Genomic DNA, 9,748 nt, shown 5'->3' with positions numbered 1-9,748 from the left:
AGGGTGGGGGGCATCTAAAGCCAGAGCTCATCAGAAACAATTTTTGTAGTTATCTAAGTTTAGCTTAGATGGAAGAGTACACAGGGTGTACACAGTCAGCAGATTTGAGGATCTTCATTAGAAAATGAGATTTTGTTCGAAATAAGTATGACTTTTGGAAATACTTGGATAAGGAAGCTGGTTTTGAGGGCCATTTGGCTGCTTGACAAAGGGACACATGAATGCACAGTGGCAATGAGTCTAGCACGGAGTGCAAGGGCACGATTGTGAGAAATGTAGAATTCAGCCTGAGAGCAGCCCAGAAGAAGGGGATCTCAGCCTCCATGTGGAAGACAGAACATATAGCCCTGAGCAGGGAGGTGCGGGTGAAGCTTAGATAGTAAATCTAAAAGACAGAAGTGCTAGGGTTCCAAACTAAAGCATCTCATATTGGTTTATAGCTTGCTTTGTGTTAAGATGGACACTCTGTCTGCAGAGCCTCAGGAGTGGCTGACTTGCCACCATTGTTGTCTCATTCCAGAGGACATAAAATGCTTTGTGTTCCTTCTTTCAATGAGGTTTGGGATTAAAGACCAATCAAACTGTCCAAGTGGAACAACTATGGGGATATTTTATTAGTGATAGCGAGAAAATATGATAAAAACATCTGGAATAAAACATGTTCAGTCGATTAGCTATATTCCCCTGACTGCCATATGCACAGAAATACATGAATTACATGTGTATATAAAGCTGTGAACATATCCTGGCATATCTCCTGGAAAAGGTGCCAAGTTTATATATCTATCTATACATACACACACACAGATATATACATGCGCGTGTATTGTATAGAACTATGTCAGACGATATTTTGATGTTTGTTTAGTCCACTGGACACTAACAAGTTATTGAATCAGTGAAACCAGAAGACGGTGCCAAATGAACTTTATGTACCTGCTGAGGTAGACGCATTGCTTAAAGCAAGAAGGTAGACCTTGCTTATACAAAGCTGTGTACCCTATGGTGCTTTAAAAACACTAGCTAATTAATTGACTAACTAAAGGGATTGTCAGCATTTCTTCTCTAGCTAAGCTGACATACACCTTTGGTGAGTCCACGTCTTTGAAAATCTGAATAAAAATTCTATACACAAGTGTACAGGTGACTGAGGATGTCTAAGGGAACTCACTCTCCCCAAATTATTAAGATTATGTAAAACCTAGCACCTTCATTTTTCTGTAATTGTTGGAAATGCCTGAAGATCTCTGTTATAAAATAATGTTCTGATTATGAAGCTTGTGGTGATGGAGTTGACAACAGTACTCCTATATTCAAGTATATAAATTAGATTTATTCAAAGTTCTAAAGGCCAAAGCTAATCAAAGGCAGTTTGAGAAAAAGTCATTCCATGAGAGCTATGCACCATTGCGTTCCTCAAGTGAAACCAACCCTTGAGCTCATGGGCTACCCATATATTGAGATATATTTATTTTTCTTCTCTCTCTCTCTCTCTCTCTCTCTCTCTTTCGCTCTCTCTCTTTCTCTCTCTCTTTTCCTTTTGAGTATCTTTCTTGGTTTTAAGACTATTTAGGAATATATACAATTTTAAAATTTAGTATTTTTATTTATTTCTGCTTCTGTGTTTTTTCAGTTTTAATTAATCCGTTGATTTTAAATGAATGTAGCTACCAAATAGGAAAACATTCAATATTAACTTTCCTTGAATCATTTACTCTTATGTAGCATTATTGTCCTTTATTCTTATTTTTAACTTCTAAATAAATTTACATCAGCTGCTACCCCAAATAATAGCTTCTAGAATTTTCACTGTCTGTTTCATATTTGATGAGAGGTACTCCTAACTAAAAGGATGTGATTCCCTTTTAGAAATCATGGGTAGATTATTTTTATACAGAGTATATCTCGTTGCGGAAGATTTGGTATACAGAAATATCACTGATGACACAGGGAAAATTCTTTACATTTCTGCTCATTCTTAATATATGATCATCAAATTATAGATGTCAAATTATACAATATTCTCACATTTGTGAGACAGCAAAACTTCAATAAATATTTTCCCACATGGGTTTTACCTTTTTAGATTTTATTTATCATATTTTTGTATGTGGCATATATGTATAGTGTATGTTTATGTGGTAAATGTATGTATACATGCATGGGTGTGCACATCCGAGAACATGCAAAGATTAGAAGAAGAAATCCCATGCCCTGCTTTTTGACTCTCTGACTTATCACTTTAGTTGGGGCATCCTAATACAGCTAAGCGGTGGTAAGCAAGCCTCAGAGTCTTTGGCCTTTCTGGTGCTGGAGTTGCAGGTATATGTAACATACCTGGCTTTTACACAGTAGCTGGCAACTCCAAACTCAGGTCACCATGCTTATATAGGAAGTGTTCTTGCCTGTTGCACCATCTCCTTTGCCCTACAGTTTTTAAAGCAGGGATACACTTACAAATGTGTAACATATTTATTATATTTATGACAGACACAATAGCATATTATCAAATGTATATGTGTATATGAGTGTGTGTGTACGTGTGTGTTGAATAGTCACCTATACTAAGAGATTATAGAGACACTGTTAGCATATTATGAAAGCTACCTGTAAATTCTCTAAAAAAGTGACACGATCTTTCAGATAAACTGTTAACTATTTCCTATACCATCAATAGCAATGAACTCTTGGTCCTTTAGGGGAAGAGTCAAAAGTAAGGTTTGCTATTCAATAACCATGGTCGTGCTCTGAGTTTCTTGAATTACTACTAAGGTTAAATGTTTTTTCCCCCATGGCTCATTTTTGTGAATGTCTAAAGACTCACCTTGCTAATGAAACTTTCTGACTCATGAAGTGTCCAGAACTCTTCCAATAAGACACAACACAAATAAATATGAGTTCATTTTGATCAACATTTCAACATTGAGTCTTTTAAGGAGAAGAAGTGAATCTTGGGATTGAGGAAAGAGAATACTCACTACATTCTCAGAGCTGAAATTTAATGGAAAGTGATGATGCTTCTTCATGCGATGGAGAGATCTGCACACCAAGCTTCCAAGTCTTCCAGGGTTTGATGCTAAAGCATCAAAGCAAATATGAGCACTCTTTCATTAGTTAAAATTCAGTTGGTCAAAACAATTAGTGGCAAACAATTGAAATTGATTTAAAATGCATCGTTTTCATATTTTTATTTCAAAATGGTTATGGCTTTACTCCCCTGGCAAACATGATTTTAGAACTGCAGAGAGCCAGAATTCTATATCACCTCACGGTGAAATTAGAACAGGCTGTGTGAAGTTTTCATGATCCAGGGACTTGTTCAAAGCATGTCAGGTGCCAGGAAGCTCAATCATTGGCCCACACAGGATTTATCATGGTCCCATGGAGAAACATTTAGGGAGAGGGGATTCTCATCTCTTTGAGGTAACATCCCATGGGTTTTCTTTGAGTTATACTTTTTTTGCCTGTAACTTATTTAGAGAGTTTTTGATAATTTCCGTAAAGACACTGCTCAACCTGGTTATTTTCCTTACAGATCATTAAACAGGAATTAATTTTATCTCCCCATCCCCTCTGGAGCTGTCTGTCTAACTCAGGTGTCATCTCCAATCAACAGTCTCTTGCCTCCATCTCCCTGCAATTCCACTGGTTTTGGGATCACATTGTCATGACTTAGGCAAAACAGATATAAGATCTATGCAGTACTTCTTTCAGCAGGGTTTAAGTTACCAGTTAATCATCTTGTAATGTGGATAGAGGAAAGCAGATAGTGAAATTTGAAAATAATAGTATCAGAGAAAGGTATCTACACACCTTTTTGTGGATGTAAACCTTCAGCTATTTTGCTAGCATGGCAAAATCCTAGAGGTGTGTATGTCTTCATGCAGGCTTATATATTTCTTTTACCCAGTTCTAGGTAAAACCTTCCAATTCTTTCTTCCAAACATTATGCATACTCAAGTTCCTACATCAAAACTCCATTGACTAAAACTGTATAAAATCTTTGGCCTCCCACCAGAAAAGGCCTAAATGCAGCAAAGTAAGGATAAATTAAAGTGACAAGGTCTCAGCAGTGGAAATTAGTGCAACTCTTCTAATTGCATGTCTAGCCTGAGTGATGGGATACTTAATTCTTACACATCCCAGACAATTGCTTTATACTAACATGAGCTCTGGGAAAGAGGTGGATTCTATAGACATATGGAGGAGTAGATGGAGTGGAAAAATAAATCTGAGACTCTAGCTACTCTGGAAAAAATGTTTTCTCTACATTGTTAATAAAGGTGTCCGTCCTCTTAGTTCATTATTTTCATAAGAAATGAATGTTAAACAAACGAAAGGCAGCCAACCTGCCCCTGTTAACTCCTGTGCTGTCAAACCACAACACAAGGCAACATCCCTTTTTTTGTAAAAGACAAGGACACAGCCTAAATATGAATCCCAAGGGACAAATGGATCAGGGACAACAGGATCCTCTTTGCTCTCTCCTAGAAGTACTGCTAATAAAAGCCTTCAAAACTAGCATGGGTTCTTATATCTATTTAACCTTTTGCCCCAAGAAGCAAAGAGCATCTGGTTAAGTGGAGAGGAAAAACGCAGCAACTTTTCATTATCAGAGCTCCCAGGCAGAGTGTGGGCAAGCCGGAGCTGCCAAGCCTGGGTTAAATGCTTGTTGCCTTCACTGCCTGAGGCCATCTAGCGTGTTTAGAAATGATTAAGTACTGCAGCCTAGAAAGGACCTGTCCTGAGCGTTCATCTCTGACTTCCAGCAGAAAGGAGAGGCTGGCAATGACAGAGGCAGATGGATGAGTCTCATTAGTATGGCGAGGCAGCGAACCAGACTGCCTTCACAGAGCTGTCCAAAAAGAGGGAGCAAATTAAAATAGGATCTGGGAAAAAACCAATGAGCAAGTGCTTTAACTCTCTGCTACCTGGTTTCTTCAGCTGGGAGGCTACATAGACAGTGTGGCTTACTGTGAAACGCTCCTGCACCATGAAATGAGTATGGCTCTGTAGACTCAATCACATACAGTCTGTCCTTTTTTTTTCTCTTCTAAATCCTTAAAAATATGGTTCTTGCATTTCTCACAGTAGAATAATGCAGATGATTTCATCGGTAAGCATTTGTTACTGCTGCTGAGAGGAATGGAATGGGAGGAAGATGGGGAGAAACTTCTGCCTGCAGAGGAGATGGGAAGCTCTGCCTTACATAGGCAGTTGGCTAACTTAGAGGGTCTACAAAAGAATCAGAGTTCTGCTCAGGAGCCAGAGTTACATGAAAGGGCTGAGGCTCAACCCAGGAAAAAGCTGTTACAGTATTTTGGAGACAGAAAGCAAATAAATACTGACTTAAAAGAGTTTTATCAGGGAAAGGAGAGGGAGTTAGTGGGGCTCATGAGTTAAATCCTCCATATATCATGGGACTCAAGTCCAGATGAAACCTTTAAAGCAATGGGTGATTCATTAAACAATAGGCTTTATCTTCTGAAAGCGTGGGACTTTTCTCTTCTGTTGCTTGCATCTATTTTAGGCATGGGAAATGGATATATCACATTTACTATGGGTAGATATTCCTTAAAATTTTGCACATAGCAAAAATTATTTGGTTATTTATTCATTAAGTAAACATTTATGATGTTCTTTGAATTATTTCAAGCCAGGAACCAAAACTTAAGAAACAGAAACACCCTGACCTCCTTAAATGTTATCTGTAAAGAGACAGAAAAGGTGAATAACAAAAGAATAGGCTTTTGGGGGGTGCCCACTGCATCAGGAACCCAGTGGAAGATAAATGTCTCTTGACACAGAATCTGCTGACATGGAGCATATGATTCAGGGTTAGAACCAGGCATTTGTACAAGAGCAACCTCATGCCAACTAGATGTACAAGAACTCTGTTGTGATAATCCTGATGTAGAAGCCACTAATTCTACCTTGACTGAGAACAAGAGACTTTGCAGGGAAGGGGACATTTTTGTGTGGCTCTACGTTATCTACTGGGGACACTTTCAAGAAGGAAACGTTAAAAGTAAAGATGCATTGATCAGTGTTCTGATGGTTCTTACTTCATCTTCCCTTGTTTCACCTGATAGTGTGCCAAAAAGGACAGAATATTAAGGTATACACTGATCAAAAATAAAAAAAAAAATCAAAGGCGAGAAAAAAGAAGAGAAGGAGAAGAAAAAGAAGAGGAAAAAAGGAAGAGGAGAAAGAGGAGGAAGAAGAGAAGGAAGAGGAGGAAGAGGGGGTGGAAGAGGTAGAGGAAGAAATGTCCTTAAGTTAGTAGTTGGCTAAATAATGGGTAGATGTTGGCTGGATTGTGATATTTCTTTATAGCACATAGAAGATCAGTTACAAAGGTTTTGTAATTTGCTATTTTTTTCTTCAAATGAATACTTTTATTGTTCTGAATCTCTCGATAATTTTCTATAAGTAATGAAACATCAATCACAATATTTATGACATTCCACACACTTATTGTTTCTTGGTAACCACCAATTTTACAGTTCTGAACTTGAATTTAATAATTTTTCATTTAAACACTTCCACTCCCTCCCAAGAAAAACATAACAAAATCTTTAGAAAATATAAGAATTAAATGACAAGAAAAGATTGCTTTTTTTGGAAAACAATTCTTATGCTATATTTTACTGATTGAAATTCCCTTCCTCAACTAACTCCCCACAACTGTACTTTCACCAGTTAATTACCTGCAAAGAGGACAGGGTAGCTATCCTATTGTGGTATGTCAGTGGTCTGAAGCAAAAGCTATTTGATAAGAAGACCATTCAGAGGCTAGGTCCTTCTCAGTTCCTATCAGATAGACACAACACAGATGTGTGTTCTCCCTCCCATCACTATTGCTATTTAGGGTTGCTTTGTACGCACATGTTATTTCTGCTTGATGCCAGAGCATGGTGGCTTAGCCAGACTTTGTATTTTATAGCTACTTCCACATCACACTGAATATAAGTAGAAATAATTTCTTATATTTATCTTCATGTAAAATATACACAGAAAAATCATTTAACAAAATTTAGAGTGTCAGAAAATGGCTCAAACAAAGAAAATAATATTATGCTGTATAAATTTTTATTAAGTAGTAATGTAACTGACACTGATTGAAGGAGATTAAGTCTAAAATTCTTTGCTCTGTGACATTTATTCAAGTAAATAATAAAGGTAACAAGAGAAAACATTCATTCTTTCTTCTCATTTTTCCTTTCAATTTTAGCATAAAGGTTTTTTTATCCACATTTATGCACAGTGTAATATCACTGGAGCACTGAGTGCATCCTGAGTAGTCGTGATAACTGTTAGCAAAGTGCAGTCATAATTGACCTTTACTCCTGAATAAAGGTTGGCAATGGTAAGATAAACTTGCATGTTGAATTAGAAACATAAAAAGAAGGATTGAGGCCATGGAAGGAGCATAACCGAATAGAAATCCATGAATATTTCATGTTGGTTAAGGGTTGGAAACTTGATGTGACATTACCCTGACACTTGTCCCACAACAGTTTTTAGAAGAACATTCTGACCAGCATTTGACGACTTCAGCGAGGGAAGGTTTTTAACTTACTAGGATAATTAAATTATAATACAAGTGTTTATACTTAAAGCTGTTACCTAGATGAACTGAACCAAATGTTCATGTTCTTGAAGCATAAGGCTGACCCCCTCCTGGTTCAAGCATTTTTACTAGTCTATCAATCTCCCTTGGAGTTTGGAGGACTAGTTGCTCTCAGAGAAACTATACTTACTGGAATCCAGGTAAAAGACCAAGAAGAGGCATGTGATTGCACAAAGTATTAATAACTACACAGTGGGCTCTTGTCTAATTAATTCAATGTTTATATTTTCTCTTCCAAGATACCTGGGTTTTATCATACCAGAAATTTAGACAGCAAAAAAATAACTTATTGAGAAATGAAAAAAAAAGAAAGAAAGAAAGTCAGGCTACCCAGTCCTATTAAACAATAACATTGATAGCTATCATTTAACATCTGTGAGGATTTCTATTAAATACTGATGGCTCAGGCATTTCTGGAATCATACAGTGGACAGCTGATTGAAACCAATGATTTCAATGTCTTACTTCCACAATCAAGTAGAGAAGACAATGATGGTCAATAAAAGCAGCTGAGAATATTTGGGTATCTGTGTGGTAGAGATTTCATATATAGAAGGAAAACAGATAAATGAATATGAAACTTAGACCCTTCTGCAGAATTTAGAGAAGAGCAGCATTTTGATGAAAACACTGTGAAGGAACAAAGCATTCTGGGGCCACAGGAAGCCAAGGGTAACAATGTTTTTAGTAAAAAACAGATCAAGGAGAACATTTGTTCAAATAACACTTCTTTTAAATTTGTTAATTTACCTATTTATTCACTTTATAGTCCTATGGCAGCCCCTCCCTTCCTCTTCCCCCATTATCTGCTCCCCTTTTCCCCAGAGAAGGGAAAGCCCCCCCCCCATGAGTACCGACCTGCTCTGGCACATCAAGTTGCAATTAACACTTCTAATCAGTTGTTGGACTTGTCTTTTCTTTGCCATGCCACGGTTAAAAGACTATATATTCTTGGTTTGATCTTAGCAATTAGACACTTAAAACTTCCCCCAAGATTATCTACAAATGGGTTGTTTATTTCAGTGTTGAGCTCTCCTAGACCCTTGTATGGCCTGGTCAGACATCTTCTTATGTTAGGAGCTGACAAGTTCTTGGAGTGAAGGAGTCATTTCTACACCCCTCAGTACACTGATTTCTGTGGTAGTCTCCAGCTTCCTCTGTCACCTAGAGAACCCCGGAAAAGGTCAAGCACAGTGCCAATGGGTTTAGGGAGGAGATCACAGAATTTTCACTTTAGGAGCTATTTGGATTAACTAACTAAAACAATCATAATAGGAACTCGATCAAGGGGCAGGTTAGGAAGGAAGATATTTGTCCTTGGTGCACAGTACAGCTACTGCTGTTACTTTTTGCATGAAAAGCAACAGAAGCAAGTGCTGCGGACAACTGAAGGAAGGATAGTCACTAGAAGAGTTAAGAAAACTGTTGATTTCTCTGGGTAGTCATTAAGGTTATAAATACAACATTGGACACTTTCAAGAAATCCGTTAACCTGCTCAAGGCTGCCGTTTTCAGCTGGACACACTTACGGGTGTGTACTAACAGGTGTTCTGAAAGGCAGAGTGAGTAGACTTCATCTCAGCAAGGGGGCCACATCACTTCAAAGCGTGTAACAACGTTGAAAAAAGCTACTCTGTTCTATCACTATTAGTTTATAATAAAACAGAGCTTGACCTGCAAGTTAATAAAGAAAGCATGTTTACTAATTAGCTTTATTCTTCTTGTCCCATGTTAATTGCAAAGGATTCATCTATCTCACTTATGAATATGTTAATTTATGTCAGAGAGGCACAAGTTTTGAGTATGCAAACTCTCCCTTTAATTAGATCAAAGGAAGGTCCATCACAGTTTCACAAGATAGACTCTAATTTTTTAATCAGTAAAATAAGTTTGCCTTCTAAATGACATCTTCTGTTGACAGTTGGAAAACACTAATTAACAGACATAACTGTATTAATTGCATTATACACTACATTCTTATCAGTTAGCTTATGTTCCCTTCTTGCTAATGCAAACAGTGGTGGCTTTGGTAGAGTCACTTGGTGAATGTCTTCCTAATGCTAACCAGCAATCAGTGCATGTCAAATTTCTAATGTTTCTGTAGCGAACTCTACA

The sequence above is a fragment of the Mastomys coucha genome, unplaced genomic scaffold, assembly GCF_008632895.1.
Source record: "Mastomys coucha isolate ucsf_1 unplaced genomic scaffold, UCSF_Mcou_1 pScaffold14, whole genome shotgun sequence".
Lineage (NCBI taxonomy): Eukaryota > Metazoa > Chordata > Mammalia > Rodentia > Muridae > Mastomys > Mastomys coucha.
Note: the sequence above shows the minus strand (reverse complement) of the source record.